The 18,570-nt window shown below is 39.8% G+C and overlaps 2 pseudogenes; one reads left to right on the top strand and one right to left on the bottom strand.

Annotated features, from left to right (window-relative positions):
• Nucleotides 1-7,517: 7,517 nt before the first annotated feature.
• LOC147003508 (protein kish-A pseudogene) lies at nucleotides 7,518-7,733 on the bottom strand (annotated as a pseudogene).
• Nucleotides 7,734-17,844: 10,111 nt separating this feature from the next.
• Nucleotides 17,845-18,332, top strand: LOC147003509 (histone H3.3A-like; annotated as a pseudogene).
• The last annotated feature ends 238 nt before the right edge of the window (nucleotides 18,333-18,570 follow it).

Genomic DNA, 18,570 nt, shown 5'->3' on the forward strand with positions numbered 1-18,570 from the left:
GACTGTATCTTAGTGGATTTTTCTTTTAATATATATGAAGGTTCCTTCCCTATCTCACTTGATAACTTTTGGTTGAAAGGTTATTTTATTGGATATGACAACGGCAACTCCAACTTTTTTGGGGGACTATTTGCTTGGCAGAATTTATCCATCCTTTACTCTGAGGTATTGTATGTCTTTATCCTGGAGGTGTGTTCCTTGTAGACAGCAAAATGTTGTAATCTGCTTGCCTATCTGCGTTGTTGGATTAAACAAAATTAATATGCAAAAATTAGTAGTATTCCTAAATGTCAACAATGGACATGTTTAGAAAAAATATAATTTATAATAGTTTAGAATATATTGGAAATAATTATGAAAAATGGAGTGAAAGAATCTTACAATAAAAATTTATGATAAAAATAAAGTTTTATTTATTCATTTTATATCCTGATTCCTGTCCTCATTCCAATCATACTCTCCTACAACCCTTATCTCTACTACCTCCCATTCTCTTCTAAGATATGTAGACCCCCACTGATATACCCCCAACACTGGCAAAACAAATTTCTGCAGAGATAGGCACTTTCTCTCTTACTGAGACCAGACATCACAGCCCAGCTAAAATAACATATCCTAGAGAATGGAAACAACTTTCAGGATAGCCCTGGCTCCAGTTGTTTGGTACCCATATGAAGAACAATTTGTCCAACTGCTACATATATATGGTGGAGTGGGGTAGGGGCTAGGTCCACCTTGTGTTCTTAGTTGGTGTTTCAGCTTTGAGAGCCCCAAGGGTTCAGGTTAGTTGACTCTGTTGGTCTTCCTGCATTGTTCCTGTCCCCTTTTGGGCCCCTCAATCCTTCCCTAAATACTTATAGAATAGGTCCCAATCTCCATCCTCTGTTGGGATGTGGGTCTCTGCATCTATCTGAATTAGCTGCTGGATGGTGCCTCTCAAGGGACAGTCATGCTAGACTCCTGTCTGCAAGCATAACAGAATATCATTAATAGCATAAGGGATTGTTCCTTAACCATAGGATGGGTCTTTAGTTGGGCTGGTTATTGGTTGGCTATTTCCTCAGAATCTCCTCCAACCTCCCTGACTACAGTTCTTCTAGACAGTATAAATTTTAGGTCAAAAGTATTGTAAGTGGATTACTGTACCTACCCTCTACTGGTGATCACTTCATATTGCATATCTCCAATGCTGTGAGTCACAGTTTGAATGTCTCCTCCACCCCAGATTTCTAGCATGTCTTCCAGATCCTCCAACCTCCCCTGTCAGTTGCTGTTTTCCATTCATTCTCATAGCCATCTGGACATCTCTCCTGTCCCTCCTCACACCTAATCCTGAAACCCACATCCTCCCCCGCAACCCTCTCTTTACAAAGTTACAAAGTTCCTTCACTCCATCTGCCTCCATGACTATTTTGTTCCCCCTTCTAAGTGAGATTCAAATATCCCCAGTTGGCTTCCCTCCTTGTTTCTCTACTTTAGAAGACACAATTTTTTATAAAAATAACCTAAAAAATGGGAAAACATGGACTGGTTCCTTTTTGATTACATCTGTGCCAGAAGCTCCTTGTGTAAGATAGCCCCTGGAGTTGATCCTGTGCAAAAGGACTCCATACCCAAAAGTGGCTGGAAGAGAGCTGAACTCCCAGGAATGCCAAAATACCTGTGAACATTGGTAAGACCACCATTTCTGCTCAAATTACTGGTCCAAGAGGGACCCACCATGATCCAACGGGACACAGAAACCAAGTAACAGCAAGGGACAGGATCCATCCATTTTCTGTCTGAGCCCAGAGCTGAGCCTGTACCACAGCACTCCATATACAAAGTCTTCCCAGAGAGAACTGGTCTTCCAGGAATACTGACACACAGGCTTGAAGGAGGGAAAAGCCACAGTCAGAGATAGTAAGAACAGCTGGCACCAGAGATAACCAGATGGTGAGAAGCAAAGGAAAGTACATAAGCAACAGAAAACAGGGCTATTTGGCATCACCAGAATTCAGTTCTCCCACCATGGCAAGCCCTGGATATCCCAACATACTGGAAAACCAAGAACCTGATTGATAAAAATCACATCTCATGATGATTTTTAGAGGACTTTAAGAAAGACTTAAATAACTCCCTTAAAGAAATTACAGGAGTACACAGGTAAACAGGTAGAAGCACTTAAACAGGAAACACAAAAACCCCTTAAAGAATTATAGGGAAACACAATCAAACAGGTGAAGTAACTTACAAAAACCATCCGTGATCTAAAAATGGAAAGAGAAACAATAAAGGAATCACAAAGGGAGACATCTCTGGAGAAAGAAAACCTAGGAAAGAGATCAGGAGTCATAGATGTAAGCATCACCAACAGAATGTAGATAAAAGAGAGAATCCCAGGTGCAGAAGATGACATAGAAAACATTGACCCAACAGTCAAAGAAAATACAGAATGCCAAAAGCTCCTAAACCCAAACCTTCAGGAAATCCACGACACATTGAGAAGAAGAAACCTAAAGGTAATAGGTATAGAAGAGAGCAAAGATTCCCAACTTAAAGGACCAGCAAATATCTTCAACAAAATTATAGAAGAAAACTTCCCTAATCTAAAGAAATAGATGTCCAAGAAAATATATGAAACCTACAGAACTCCAAATAGATTGGACCAGAAAGTAAATTTCTCTTGTCATATAACAGTCAAAACATCAAATGCAGAAAACAAACAAAGAATATTAAATGACATAAGAGAAAAAAGTAGGTAATATATAAAGGCAAACCTATCAGAATGAAACCAGACATCTCACCAGAGACTATAAAAGCTAGAAGATCCTGGGCAGATGTCATACAGACCCTAAGAATACACAAATGCCAGCATAACGACTATACCCAGCAAAATTCGCAATTACCATAAATGGAGAAACTAAGATATCCCATGGCAAATCCAAATTTACACAATATCTTTCTGCCATGCCCTCTGGTCTTGTCACCTTGACAGGCTGAAAAACATCTGTAAGCACTCAGTGAGGAAAAGAGTTTCAAGGAAGCTCACCTCCTGGAGTTTTGGCGTTCTCGTTTACCCATATACTCATCTCTATTCCCGAGTTAGTCTGGTGTATGGATCTATGAGCTCTCTTTTAATATTTTATTATAAATGCCTTTTAAGATTAAATTCTGTTATAGTTAAGTCTCCCCATTGTTTCAAGGTCCCAGAAGCCTGCAAGCTTGAAATCCAAGCTTGAAATCTCATAGGAATGCAGTAAGGAAGTTTACCTATTCAGTAACTAATTAAGCATTACAAAAGATGGAGCCAGTAGCTCAGAGCTGGTCTACCAAGGACAGTAGCAAATCTCACCCAAACAAGGGAATGCCATATTAGAGCTAGGGAATCCCACTGAGACAGAGATCTTCTCTACAGCTAGGTATTGCAAGTTTCACATTAGAAGCAAGTTGGAAAATTCTTCTGTAGACACAGGAAATGGGGTGTTGGGGTATTGCAGTATTCATGAAAAGGTCTGCTAGTGCAGAACTCCAGGTGGTGGGTTTAACAATAGACTAGTTTACACCTAGTTCCCTTCTTTTGCAGCAGCAGCCTGGTCCCCACCTTCTTTTGATGCATATATTCCTTTTGTATTGCGTCATTGTAACTTGGTGGATTGTATTTTGCCTGTTTTCTTGTTATTTCTTTGGTATAAAAAGTTTGATGCTTGACCTGACACAATACAATCAGATTCTATACAGTCTTGCATGTTGTTCTGTCTGTCACCTCCTGACACCTTGTCCACCTGCCCCAGAGACCCGTTCCACGCAGACAAAGGGACCCTGAGGGTCCGCAGCATCTTTCCACAAATCCAGCCCTACAAAAGATAAGACCCAGCCCTTTGCTGCATACAGAAAATGCACCTTAGTGACAAAGACCTTCACTACATCGGAGAAAAGGCTGGAAAACCAGTTTCCAAGCAAATGGTCCTAAGAAACAAATTGAAGTGGCCATTCTAATATTCTTTTCTATTCTAATATTGAAGAAAATCAAATTTCAACCAAATTTACCAAAAAGGATAAGGAAGGACACTTCATACTGTTTAAAGGAAAAATCTACCAAGCTCAACTCTCAATTCTGAAAAATCTATGCTCCAAATAAAAGGGTATCCAGATATTTAAAAATATATATATATATATATATATATATATATATATATATATATATATATATATATATTAAAGCTCAAAGCACATATTGGACCTCACAAAACAATAGTAGAGACTTCAATACTGAACCATCATCAATGGACAGATCATGGAAACATAAACTAAAAAAAGACACATTGAAACTAACAGAATTTATGGACAAAATGGATTTGACATATCCAAATCTATAGAACAGATCATTCTAAAACGATTTAATGTACCTTCTTCTTAGCACCCCATGGTACCTTCTACAAAATTAACCATAGAATTGGTCACAAAACAGGCCTCATCAGATACAAGAAGATTAAAACAATCCTAGTTATTCTAATAGATCACCGTGGACTAAGGCCAGTCTTCAATACCAACTAAAACAACAGAAAACCCACATACATGTGGAAGCTGAACAATACCCTGCTCATTGATAATTGTTCAAGGAAAAAGAAAGAAAGAAATGAAATACTTTTCTGAATTTTATGAAAATAAAGACACAGCATACCCAAAGTTTTGGGAAAAAAATGAAAACAGTGCTAAGAGGAAAACATGTAGATCTGCTGTAGGAATTGTCAGCTGGTACAACCACTCTGAAAATCAGTCTGGTGGTTCTCCTCAGAAAATTAGGCATAGTACTCCTTGAGAACCTAGCTATACCACTTCTGCATGTATACCCAGAAGATGCTTCAACATGTAATAAGGACACATGCTCCACTATGTTCATAGCAGCCATATTTATAATAGTCAGAAGCTGGAAACAACCAGATGCCCCTCAACAGAAGAATGGATACAGAAAATGAGGAACATTTACACAATGGAATACTAACCAGCCATTAAAAACAGTGACTTCATGAAATTCACAGGCAAATGGATGGAACTTGAAAATACCATCCTGAGTGAGGTAATTGAGTCTCAAAAGAACATACACCATATATACTTACTGGTAAGTGGATATTAACTATCCCATATACATTCACCATACACTACACTATTGTGGATGCTGTGAAGTGCTTGCTGACAGAAGCCTGATATTGTTGTCTCCTGAGAGGTTCTGCCAGAGCCTGGTAAATACAGAGGCAAATGCTTGCAGTCAACCACTGGACTGAGCATTGGGTCCACAATGGTGGAGTTGGAGAAGGGACTGAAGGAGCTGATCGGGTTTGCAGACTCATAGAGGGAACAACAGGGTCAATTGGCCAGACTCTGGAGCTCCAAGTGACTGGACTACAAACCAAAGTGTACACATGCATGGCTCTTCCTACATATGTGGTAGATCATGGTCTCGTTGTCATCAGTGGGAGGAAATGCCCTTGGACCTGAGGGTGTTTGATGCCCCAGTGTAGGTGAATGCCAGGGTAGGAAGTCGTGAGTATTTGGGTAGGGGAACACACTCATAGAGTCAAGGGGAGGAGGAATGGGATGGGGGGTTCTGAAGGGAAAATCTGGAAAGGGAAAACACTTGAAATTTAAAGAAAGAAAATATGTAATAAAAAATTAAAGATGGGAAGGCACCTGCACATACCACTCACAGATTGGCAGAATCAATATTATGAAAATGATAAAATTAGCAAAGGAAATCTACAGACACAATTTTTAAATTGCATTCCTTAAAAGAAATAATGCACTTTAAATTTACTTTACTTTCATGGGTGTGAGTGTTTGCATAAATAATTGTGTACATCATACATACTTGGTGCCTATAGAAGCCAGAATAGTTCATAGAATTCCCTAGAACTATAGTTACAAATTGTTGTAAGTGGCATATGGGAGAAAAGAATGGAACCTGGAGCCTCTAGAAGAACAATTGCTTTTAACCACTGAGCCATATCATTCCTCTCTTCTTTCAGGGTCTGTTTGTAAAATGAAAAATCTTGTCCAGCAAGATATGATTATGCCTTGAATTCTATGACATACAGGTTTCCAATAGTCTAATCTCTTTTTTTTCTCCTATCATAATCAGACCTGGTACTTCAGAAGAGACAAAATTGTTAGAAAGGAAATCAAAATGATGCTATATTTTCATCTGATTTATTCTGTAGTGTTAATGTCCATTATTTTCTCCAAAATGATATCTGGTGGAATATGAAAATAATGGGCCTAGTCTAATTTTTATCCACACAAAAAAATAATACCTTAGATATTGAGGACTGTTGTTTCCTAAAATTAGTATTGAAGACATTTTGAAAAGGTATATGGAAACTTTATATATTAGAAGCTTCCTTAAAGTAAATAAAAATTACTTAAGTAATGTTATGATATATGGGGCAGACAATGCCCCAAGTGGAAATTATACACTACCAAGTAAAATCTCCAGTAGCAAGAATTGGTAACATCTTGTGAGTTCTTGGATAAATAGGTCTAATATGACCCCTAAACATTTCAGGCTACTGTCAATGCTATTTATTGCTTACATCCATAACATGATGGTAAGGTCCTATTACTGATGACATGAGGTAATTTCTCTCATTGAACATGTAGAAATTGAGCTGGTGTCCAACCAGATGCTTCAGCTTGTTTTTTTTTTTTTTTTTTTTTTTTGACAGAATACAAACTAGATTTAAAATGCTGCATTAAAAACACCACAAATACCACATTTGGGTACCTACAATGAATGTTCTATTTGGAAGACAACAATATAGAGCAAAAAGAATGCACAATGCTTGCTCACTCACCACTCTACTTGCTGTTTTTCATTATAAGGTATTTTTTATCATAGGGTGGCTGTTGTATCTTTGTGACTAGAAGCCCAACTCTTGTGCTAATTAAAGTATATCAGAATTTTGTTTAAAATACTTTAAACACCTGCAATAAACTACAGAATTTGCCAAGAATAGAGATACTCTGGATAACAATCAAAAGGTTTTAAATATGAATGCAATCCATAAGAACAATAACAACAAAAATAGAACAATTTTCTTTCAAGAAAAATAGACCAATTGCTACAAGTTATCATTATGCGAAGATAGTATTTTGAAGGCTTAGTCACAGGTGCCTGTGGAATTTGCTGCTGGGCTTCTGCTTCATGCCTGGAGAACCTTGGGAAAAGCAGTACTAACACAACAGAATGACATTTGTAGCGTAGAATACTGGAGTGAGAGACCTGAGGTTGATGGCTAAAATCACATTCCTGTGTATTAAACTGTTACATCTTAATTATTCATACAGCTCATTGGTTCAATAGCACAAAAATAGAGAACAGCATCTCAAAATTTATCTCATTTCAAGTTCAGAGACAAGTCTCAAAATTTACCTCATTCCAAGTTCAGTTCCAAGGCTTAACCATTTTTGTCATTATTTTCTGGAGGCAATTCCTTGTTTACAATCTGATGGCATTCACACTGTGATAGTTTCCAAAGATACTATATGAAGAGGATGCTGAAGGCGATCACTATGAACCATATGGCCACATAAGGACTCTTGCATTCACCAATTCGGGCACACTTCCAAAATATTACCAATAGTCCAGTTTTACTTCTGTCCAGGATGCTGTGTGCCAGAGATCGAATATAAGCACCCATAAATATAAGCAACAAGATTACAGCCAATAGACTCTGAAAATTGAATATGGCAGGCATAGCGAGGTCATTGCTGGTTCAGCCAGATCATCATTCTGGCCAGGGCAAAAGAGAATGCCCAGATGCTTCATCTTTATTGGTTCTCATTAATAGTGCTAGAAGGTACTGTACACACTATAGGAGAAGGAAAGAGATCATCAATATTAAATAATGATTAACCCTGTGACCTGCAACAGTGACTTATCTTCAAGATATATTGGTGCAATAATGGCATAAGTGTTATGGGAATGACCAACAACTATTTGATTGAATTTAAATACAATGTCCTGAGATGGAACCCACACCAGACAATGGTAATGAAGCCAAGACCCTTATGGTAAATAGATTCTACTAAATCAACATAGCAATAAAATGACTCAAAGGGAGAAAACTCTGAAATAGAAATCCTAGTAAAGAAGTCAGGAACCATAGATGCAAGCATCAGCAACAGAATGAAAGAGATCGAAGAGAGAATGTCAGTTGCAGAAGATTCCACTGAAAATATAGATACAACAAACAAAGAAAATGCAAAATGCATAAATATCCTAACTCAAAACATCCAGGAAATCCAGGACACAGTGAGAAGACCAAACCTACAGATAATAGGTATAAATAAGAATAAAGATTTTCAACTTAAAGGGCTGGGAATTATCTTCAACAAAATTATAAAAGAAAACTTCCTTAACCTAAAGAAAGAGAAGCCCATGAACATAAAAGAATTCTACAGAACTCCAAATAGACTAGACCATAAAAGAAATTCCTTCCAACACATAATAATCAGAACATTAAATGCACTAAACAAAGATAGAATATTAAATGCAGTAAGGGGAAAAGGTCAAGTAACATATAAAGGCAGACCTATTAGAATTAGACCAGACTTCTAGCCAGAAACTATGAAAGCCAGAAGATCCTGGACAGAGGTTATATAGACCCTAAGAGAACACAAATGCCAGCCCTGGCTACTATACCCCAAAAAACTCTCAGTTACCAAGGATGGAGAAACCAAGTATTCCATGAGAAAACCAAATTCACACAATATCTTTCCACGAATCCAGCCCTTCAAAGGATAATAAATCAATAACGCTAACACAAGGAGGGATATTATGCCTTAGAAAAAGCAAGAAAGTAATTCTTCAACAAACCTAAAAGGCGATAGCTTCAAGAACAGAATTCCAAATCTAACAACAAACATAACAGGAAGCAATAAAGACTTTTCTTTAATATCTCAATATCAATGGACTCAATTCCCCCGATAAAAGACATCTACTAAAAGACTGGTCATGTAAACAAGACCCAACTTTTTGTTGCATAGAGGAGCCCCACCTCAGGCATAAAGGCAGACATTACCTCAGAGTGAAAGGATTGAATACAATTTCCAAGCAAATGGTCTGAAGAAACAAGCTGGAGTACCCACTCTAATATCATATAAAATTGACTCCCAACTCAAAGTTATTAAAAAAGATAAGGAGGGCACTTAATACTCATCAAAGGTAAAATCTTCCAAGATGAACCCTCAATTCTGAATATCTATGCGCCAAATGCAAGTGCAGACACATTCATTAAGGAAACTATAATAAAGATCAAAGCACATATTGCACCTCACAGAATAATTGTGGGAGACATCAACACCCGATTCTCATTAATGGACAGAACATGGAAAGAGAAACTAATCAGAAACACATTGAAACTAACAGAAGTTATGAAACAAATGGGTTTAACAGATATCTACAGAACATTTTATCCTAAAACAAAAGAATATACCTTCTTCTCTGCATCTCATGGTACGTTCTCCAAAAACTGACAATATAATTGGTCACAAAACAGGCCTCAAAAGATACAAAATATTGAAATTATCCCATGCATCCTATTAAACCACTATGGACTAAGGCTGACCTTCAATAAAAACGTAATAATAGAAAGACAATATTCACATCGAAGCAGAACAACACTCTACTCAAGGATAACTTGGTCAACGAAGAAATAAAGAAAGAAATTAGTCTTTTGGGAAGTTATTTATTTAGATGTTTTCTTCATTTACATTCCAATTGGTATCCTGAAAGTCTACTATAGAGTCCCCCTGATGTGATCCTCAACCCACCCAATCCAACTTCCTGGCCCTGGCATTCCCATGTACTGGGGCATATGATCTTTGCAAGACCAAGGACCTCTCCTCCCACTGATGGCATATTAGGCCATTCTTTGCTACATAAGCAACTAGAGACCCAGCTCAAGGGGGTACTTGTTAGTTCACATTGTTTTTCCTCCTGTAGGGTAGAATACCCCTTTAGCTCCTTGGGTACTTTTTCTAGCTCCTTCATTAGGGGCCATGTGTTCCATCCAATAGATGACTGTGAACATCCACTGCTGTATTTGCCAGGGACTGGCATAGCTTCACAAGAGACACATATATCAGGGTCCTGTCAGCAAAATCTTTCTGACACACTCAATAGCATCTGAGTTTGATGGTTGTTTATGGGATGGGTCCCCTTGTGAGACAGTCTCTGGATGGTCCTTACTTCTGTCTCAGCTCTGAACTTTGTCTGTGTAACTCCTTCCCTGAGTATTTTGTTGCCCAATCTAAGAAGGAAGGAAGTATCTACACTTTGGTCTTCCTTCTTCTAGAGTTTCATCTGTTTTGCGAATTATATCTTGGGTATTCTAAGTTTCTGGGGTAATATTCGCTTATCAGTGAGTGCATATCATGTGTTTTCTTTTGTGATTGGGTTACTTCACTCAGGTTGATATCCTCCAGACACGTCCATTTGCCTAAGAATTTCATAAATTCAATTATCTCAATACCCGAGTATTACTCCATTGTGTAAATGTACCACATTTTCTGTATCTATTCTCCTGTTGAAGGACATCTGGGTTCTTTCCAGCTTCTGGCTATTATAAATAAAGCTGCTATTAACATAGTGGAACATGTTTCCTTATTATAAATTGGAACATCTCCTGGGAGATGGAACATACCAGAAGAGGTATTGAGGAGTAGGACCACAGGCCTCATCCGGCAGGATCAGCACCGGGGTAGCGGGAGCGCAGGGTTGCCTGACACCCACCAGCTACCCACGACCCCCGCTGCAGGATTTTGGGACTGCTGGTGAGTGGAACACAGCGTCTGCTCCAATCCAATTGCGCGGGACCTGAGACTGCATTAGTTAGGGAAGCAGAAATCGGCCTGAGTAGGGCCACAGGCCTCATCCGGCCGGATCAGCGCCGGGGTAGCGGGAGCGCAGGGTTGCCTGACACCCGCCAGCTACCCACGACCCCCCGCCGCAGGATTTTGGGACTGCTGGTGAGTGGAACACAGCTTCTGCTCCAGTCCAATCACGCGGGACCTGAGACTGCTCTGGTTGGGGAGAGAGAAATCCGGCCTACATAGGGCCACAACCCTCTTCTGGTCAGAAAAGCACCAGGGCAGCTGGGGTGCAGGGTCAGCTGACACTCGCCAGCTACCCACAACACCCGCCACAGGATCTTAAGACTTCTGGTGAGTGGAGCACAGCTTCTGCTCCAATCCAATTGCGCGGGACCTGAGACTGCATTAGTTAGGGAAGCAGAAATCGGCCTGAGTAGGGCCACAGGCCTCATCCGGCCGGATCAGCGCCGGGGTAGCGGGAGCGCAGGGTTGCCTGACACCCGCCAGCTACCCACGACCCCCACCGCAGGATTTTGGGACTGCTGGTGAGTGGAACACAGCTTCTGCTCCAATCCAATTGCACGGGACCTGAGACTGCATTAGTTAGGGAAGCAGAAATCGGCCTGAGTAGGGCCACAGGCCTCATCCGGCTGGATCAGCGCCGGGGTAGCTGGAGCGCAGGGTTGCCTGACACCCGCCAGCTACCCACGACCCCCCGCCACAGGATTTTGGGACTGCTGGATCTTAAGACTTCTGGAGAGTGGAACACAGCTTCTGCTCCAATCCAATTGCACGCGGGACCAGAGACTGCATTAGTTAGGGAAGCAGAAAACCGGCCTGAGTAGGACCACAGGCCTCTTCGGGCTGGACCAGCACCGGGGTACTGTCAGCTACCCACGACCCCCGCCGCAGGATTTAGAGACTGCTGGTGAGTGGAACACAGCTTCTGCTCCAATCTTTAAACAGTGACAACGATAACAACTAACCCCAGAGATTACCAGATGGCGAAAGGTAAACGTAATAATCTTACTAACAGAAACCAAGACCACTCACCATCATCAGAACCCAGCACCCCCACTTCGCCCAGTCCAGGGCACCCCAACACACCGGAAAAGCTAGACACGGATTTAAAAGCATATCTCCTGATGATGATAGAGGACTTCAAGAAGGACTTTAATAACACACTTAAAGAAATACAGGAGAAAACTGCTAAACAGGCAGAAGACAATAAAGAGGAAGCACAAAAATCCCTTAAAGAATTGCAGGAGAACAATGCTAAAGAGTTACAAATCCTTAAAGAAAAACAGGATAACATAATCAAACAGGTAGAAGTCCTTACAGAAAAACAGGAAAACACATCCAAACAGATGATGGAAATGAACAAAACCATACTAGACCTAAAAAGGGAAGTAGACACAATAAAGAAAACCCAAAATGAGGCAACACTGGAGATAGAAACCCTAGGAAAGAAATCTGGAACCATAGATACGAGCATCAGCAACAGAATACAAGAGATGGAAGAGAGAATCTCAGGTGCAGAAGATTCCATAGAGAACATCGGCACAACAATCAAAGAAAATGTAAAATGCAAAAAGATCCTAACTCAAAACATCCAAGAAATACAGGACACAATGAGAAGACCAAACCTACGGATAATAGGAGTGGATGAGAATGAAGATTTTCAACTCAAAGGACCAGCAAACATCTTCAACAAAATTATAGAAGAAAACTTCCCAAATCGAAAGAAAGAGATGCCCATGAACATACAAGAAGCCTACAGAACTCCAAATAGACTGGACCAGAAAAGAAATACCTCCCGACACATTATAATCAGAACAACAAATGCTCTAAATAAAGATAGAATACTAAAAGCAGTAAGAGAAAAAGGCCAAGTAACATATAAAGGCAAGCCTATCAGAATTACACCAGATTTTTCACCAGAGACTATGAAAGCCAGAAGATCCTGGACGGATGTTATACAGACACTAAAAGAACACAAATTCCAGCCCAGGCTACTATACCCAGCCAAACTCTCAATTAACATAGATGGAGAAACCAAAGTATTCCACGACAAAACCAAATTCACACATTATCTCTCCACGAATCCAGCCCTTCAAAGGATAATAACAGAAAAAAACCAATACAAGGACAGGAACCACGCCCTAGAAACAACAAGAAGGTAATCCCTCAACAAACCTAAAAGAAGACAGCCACAAGAACAAAATGCCAACTTTAACAACAAAAATAACAGGAAACAACAATTACTTTTCCTTAATATCTCTTAATATCAATGGACACAACTCCCCGATAAAAAGACATAGACTAACAAACTGGCTACACAAACAAGACCCAACATTTTGCTGCTTACAGGAAACTCATCTCAGAGAAAAGGATAGACACTATCTCAGAATGAAAGGCTGGAAAACAATTTTCCAAGCAAATGGCATAAAGAAACAAGCTGGAGTAGCCATTCTAATATCTGATAAGATTGACTTCCAACCCAAAGTCATTAAAAAAGACAGGGAGGGACACTTCATACTCATCAAAGGTAAAATCCTCCAAGAGGAACTATCAATCCTGAATATCTATGCTCCAAATACAAAGGCAGCCACATTCATTAAAGAAACTTTAGTAAATCTCAAAGCACACATTGCACCTCATACAATAATAGTGGGAGACTTCAACACACCACTTTCACCAATGGACAGATCATGGAAACAGAAACTAAACAGGGACACAGTGAAACTAAGAGAAATTATGAATCAAATGGATTTGGCAGATATCTACAGAACATTCTATCCTAAAACAAAAGGATATACCTTCTTCTCAGCACCTCATGGTACCTTCTCCAAAATTGACCACATAATTGGTCACAAAGCAGGCCTCAACAGATATAAAAATATTGAAATTGTCCCATGCATCCTATCAGATCACCATGGACTAAGGCTGATCTTCAATAACAAAATAAATAATAGAAAGCCAACCTTCACGTGGAAACTGAACAACACTCTTCTCAATGATACCTTGGTCAAGGAAGGAATAAAGAAAGAAATTAAGGACTTTTTAGAGTTCAATGAAAATGAAGCCACAACATACCCAAACTTATGGGACGCAATGAAAGCATTTCTAAGAGGAAAACTCATAGCTCTGAGTGCCTCCAAAAGGAAACTAGAAAGAGCACACATTAGCAGCTTGACAACACACCTAAAAGCACTAGAACAAAAGGAAGCAAATTCACCCAAGAGGAGTAGACGGCAGGAAATAATCAAACTCAGGGGTGAAATCAACCAAGTGGAAACAAGAAAAACTATTCAAAGAATCAACCAATCAAGGAGCTGGTTCTTTGAGAAAATCAACAAGATAGATAAACCCTTAGCCAGACTCACTAGAGGGCACAGGGAAAGCATCCTAATTAACAAAATCAGAAATGAAAAAGGAGACATAACAACAGATCCTGAAGACATCCAAAACACCATCAGATCCTTCTACCAAAGGCTATACTCAACAAAACTGGAGAACCTGGATGAAATGGAGAAGTTCCTAGACAGATACCAGGTACCAAAGTTGAATCAAGATCAGGTTAATGATCTAAACAGCCCTATATCCCCCAAAGAAATAGAAGCAGTCATTAATAGTCTCCCAACTAAAAAAAAGCCCAGGACCAGATGGGTTTAGTGCAGAGTTCTATCAGACCTTCAAAGAAGATCTAATCCCAGTTCTTCACAAACTATTCCACAAAATAGAAACAGAAGGTACTCTACCCAACTCATTCTATGAAGCCACAATTACTCTGATACCTAAACCACAAAAAGACCCAACAAAGATAGAAAACTTCAGACCAATATCCCTTATGAATATTGATGCAAAAATCCTCAATAAAGTTCTTGCTAACCGAATCCAAGAACACATCAAAACAATCATCCATCCTGACCAAGTAGGTTTCATCCCAGGGATGCAGGGATGGTTCAATATACGGAAATCCATCAACGTAATCCAGTATATAAACAAACTCAAAGACAAAAACCACATGGTCATCTCGTTAGATGCGGAAAAAGCATTTGACAAGATCCAACACCCATTCATGATAAAAGTCTTGGAAAGATCAGGAATTCAAGGCCCATACCTAAACATGATAAAAGCAATCTACAGCAAACCAGTAGCCAACATCAAAGTAAATGGTCAGAAGCTTGAAGCAATCCCTCTAAAATCAGGGACTAGACAAGGCTGTCCACTTTCTCCATACCTATTCAACATTGTACTTGAAGTCCTAGCCAGAGCAATTCGACAACAAAAGGAGATCAAAGGGATACAAATTGGAAAAGATGAAGTCAAAATATCACTTTTTGCAGATGATATGATAGTATATATAAGTGACCCTAAAAATTCCACCAGAGAACTCCTAAGCCTGATAAACAGCTTCGGTGAAGTAGCTGGATATAAAATTAACTCAAACAAATCAATGGCCTTTCTCTACACAAAGAATAAACAGGCTGAGAAAGAAATTAGGGAAACAACACCCTTCTCAATAGTCACAAATAATATAAAATATCTTGGCGTGACTCTAACTAAGGAAGTGAAAGATCTGTATAATAAAAACTTCAAGTCTCTGAAGAAAGAAATTATAGAAGATCTCAGAAGATGGAAAGATCTCCCATGCTCATGGATTGGCAGGATCAACATTGTAAAAATGGCTATCTTGCCAAAAGCAATCTACAGATTCAATGCAATCCCCATCAAAATTCCAAATCAATTCTTCAACGAATTAGAAAGTGCAATCTGCAAATTCATCTGGAATAACAAAAAACCTAGGATAGCAAAAACTCTTCTCAAGGATAAAAGAACCTCTGGTGGAATCACCATGCCGGACCTAAAGCTCTACTACAGAGCAATTGTGATAAAAACAGCATGGTACTGGTATAGTGACAGACAAATAGACCAATGGAATAGAATTGAAGACCCAGAAATGAACCCACACACCTATGGTCACTTGATCTTCGACAAGGGAGCTAAAAACATCCAGTGGAAGAAAGACAGCATTTTCAACAAATGGTGCTGGCACAACTGGTTGTTAACATGTAGAAGAATGCGAATCGATCCATTCCTATCTCCTTGTACTAAGGTCAAGTCTAAGTGGATCAAGGAACTTCACATAAAACCAGAGACACTGAAACTTATAGAGGAGAAAGTGGGGAAAAGCCTTGAAGATATGGGCACAGGGGAAAAATTCCTGAATAGAACAGTAATGGCTTGTGCTGTAAGATCGAGAATTGACAAGTGGGACCTCATGAAACTACAAAGCTTCTGCAAGGCTAAAGACACCATCAATAAGACAAAAAAACCACCAACAGATTGGGAAAGGATCTTCACCTATCCTAAATCAGATAAGGGACTAATATCCAATATATATAAAGAACTCAAGAAGGTGGACTCCAGAAAGTCAAATAACCCCATTAAAAAATGGGGCTCAGAACTGAACAAAGAATTCTCACCAGAGGAATACCGAATGGCAGAGAAACACCTGAAAAAATGTTCAACATCCTTAATCATCAGGGAAATGCAAATCAAAACAACCCTGAGATTCCACCTCACACCAGTCAGAATGGCTAAGATCAAAAATTCAGGTGACAGCAGATGCTGGCGAGGATGTGGAGAAAGAGGAACACTCCTCCATTGTTGGTGGGATTGCAAGCTTGTACAACCACTCTGGAAATCAGTCTGGCGGTTCCTCAGAAAATTGGACATAGTACTACCGGAGGATCCAGCAATACCTCTCCTGGGCATATATCCAGAAGATGTCCCAACCGGTAAAAAGGACACATGCTCCACTATGTTCATAGCAGCCCTATTTATAATAGCCAGAAGCTGGAAAGAACCCAGATGTCCCTCAACAGAGGAATGGATACAGAAATTATGGTACATTTACACAATGGAGTACTACTCAGCTATTAAAAAGAATGAATTTATGAAATTCCTAGCCAAATGGATGGACCTGGAGGGCATCATCTCGAGTGAAGTAACACAATCACAAAAGAACTCACACAATATGTATTCATTGATAAGTGGATATTAGCCCAAAACTTAGGATACCCAAGATATAAGATACAATTTGATAAACGCATGAAACTCAAGAAGAATGAAGACCAAAGTGTGGACACTGTGCACCTTCATAGAATTGGGTACAAAACATCCAGGGAAGGAGTTACAGAGACAAAGTTCGTAGCTGTGATGAAAGGATGGACCATTTAGAGACTGCTGTATCCAGGGATCCGTCCCATAACCAGCTTCTAAACGCTGACACCATTGCATACACTAGCAAGATTTTGCTGAAAGGACCCAAATATCCCTGTCTCTTGTGAGACGATGCCTGGGCCTAGCAAACACAGGAGTGGATGTTCCCAGTCAGCTATTGGATGTATCACAGGGCTCCCAATGGAGAAGCTAGAGAAAGTACCCAAGGAGCTAAAGGGATCTGCAACCCTATTGTTGGAACAACATGATGTACTAACCAGAACCCCGGAGCTCTTGTCTCTAGCTGCATATGTATCGAAAGATGGCCTAGTTGGCCATCATTGTAAAGAGAGGCCCATTGGACTTGCAAACTTTATATGCCCCAATATAGGGGAATGCCAGGGCCAAAAGAATGGGAATGGGTGGGTAGGGAAGTGGGGGGCGCTATGGGGGACTTTTGGGATAGCATTGGAAATGTAATTGAGGAAAATATGTAATAAAAATATTAAAAATCAAAAAAAAATGCATAGAGAGCTGGAAGTCAGAAAAAGACACAAATTACTACCCTTAAGGAGCAAATGTTCTAATATGGAAGAAAACCAGTAAGTACCCAAAAATGTGGCCATACTATCAATAGAAAATAAGAATACAATGAGAAAAGGAAGTGACCATGAGAGTTATTTTGGAACAGATAGTCAAGAAAGGTTTCTTTAAGAGTATTATCTCATATTGTGTTCGCAGCCTTTGCTGCTCTCCAATGCCAGTGCCACCTCTTGCTTGCTGAGCTCCAGCCGAAGGAGAAGGGGGGTAAGTAAGGAGGTGTCCATACCATGGCTCGTACAAAGCAGACTGCCCGCAAATCCACCGGTGGTAAAGCACCCAAGAAACAACTGACTACAAAAGCTGCTCACAAGAGTGCGCCCTCTACTGGAGGGGGTGAAGAAACCTCATCGTTACAGGCCTGGTACTGTGGCCTCAGTGAAATCAGATGCTATCAGAAGGCCACCGAGCTTCTGATTCCCAAGTTCCCTTTTCAGTGTCTGGTAAGAGAAATTGCTCAGGACTTCAAAACAGATCTGCGCTTCCAGAGTACAGCTATTGGTGCTTTGCAGGAGGCAAGTGAGGCCTATCTGGTTGGCCTTTTTGAAGATACCAAACTGTGTGCTATCCATGCCAAACCTGTAACAATTATGCCAAAAGATATCCAGCTAGCAAGCCGCATACGCGAGAACGTGCTTAAGAGTCAATTATGAGGGGAAACATTTCATTCTTTAAACAAAAATTTTCCTCTTCTTCCTGTAATCAGTAGTTCTGAATGTTAGATATTTTTTCCATGGGTCAAAGGGACCTAAGTATATGATTGCGAGTGGAAACAGAGGGGACAGAATCAGGTATTGGCAGTTTCTCCATGTTTATTTGTGTGTGAATTTTTAATATAAATGCAAGATGTAAAGCGTTAATGCAAGCAAAATGTTTTGGTGAACACATTTC

This window comes from Mus caroli, unplaced genomic scaffold, assembly GCF_978045245.1.
Source record: "Mus caroli unplaced genomic scaffold, Mus_caroli_1 scaffold_8, whole genome shotgun sequence".
Taxonomy (NCBI): Eukaryota; Metazoa; Chordata; class Mammalia; order Rodentia; family Muridae; genus Mus; species Mus caroli.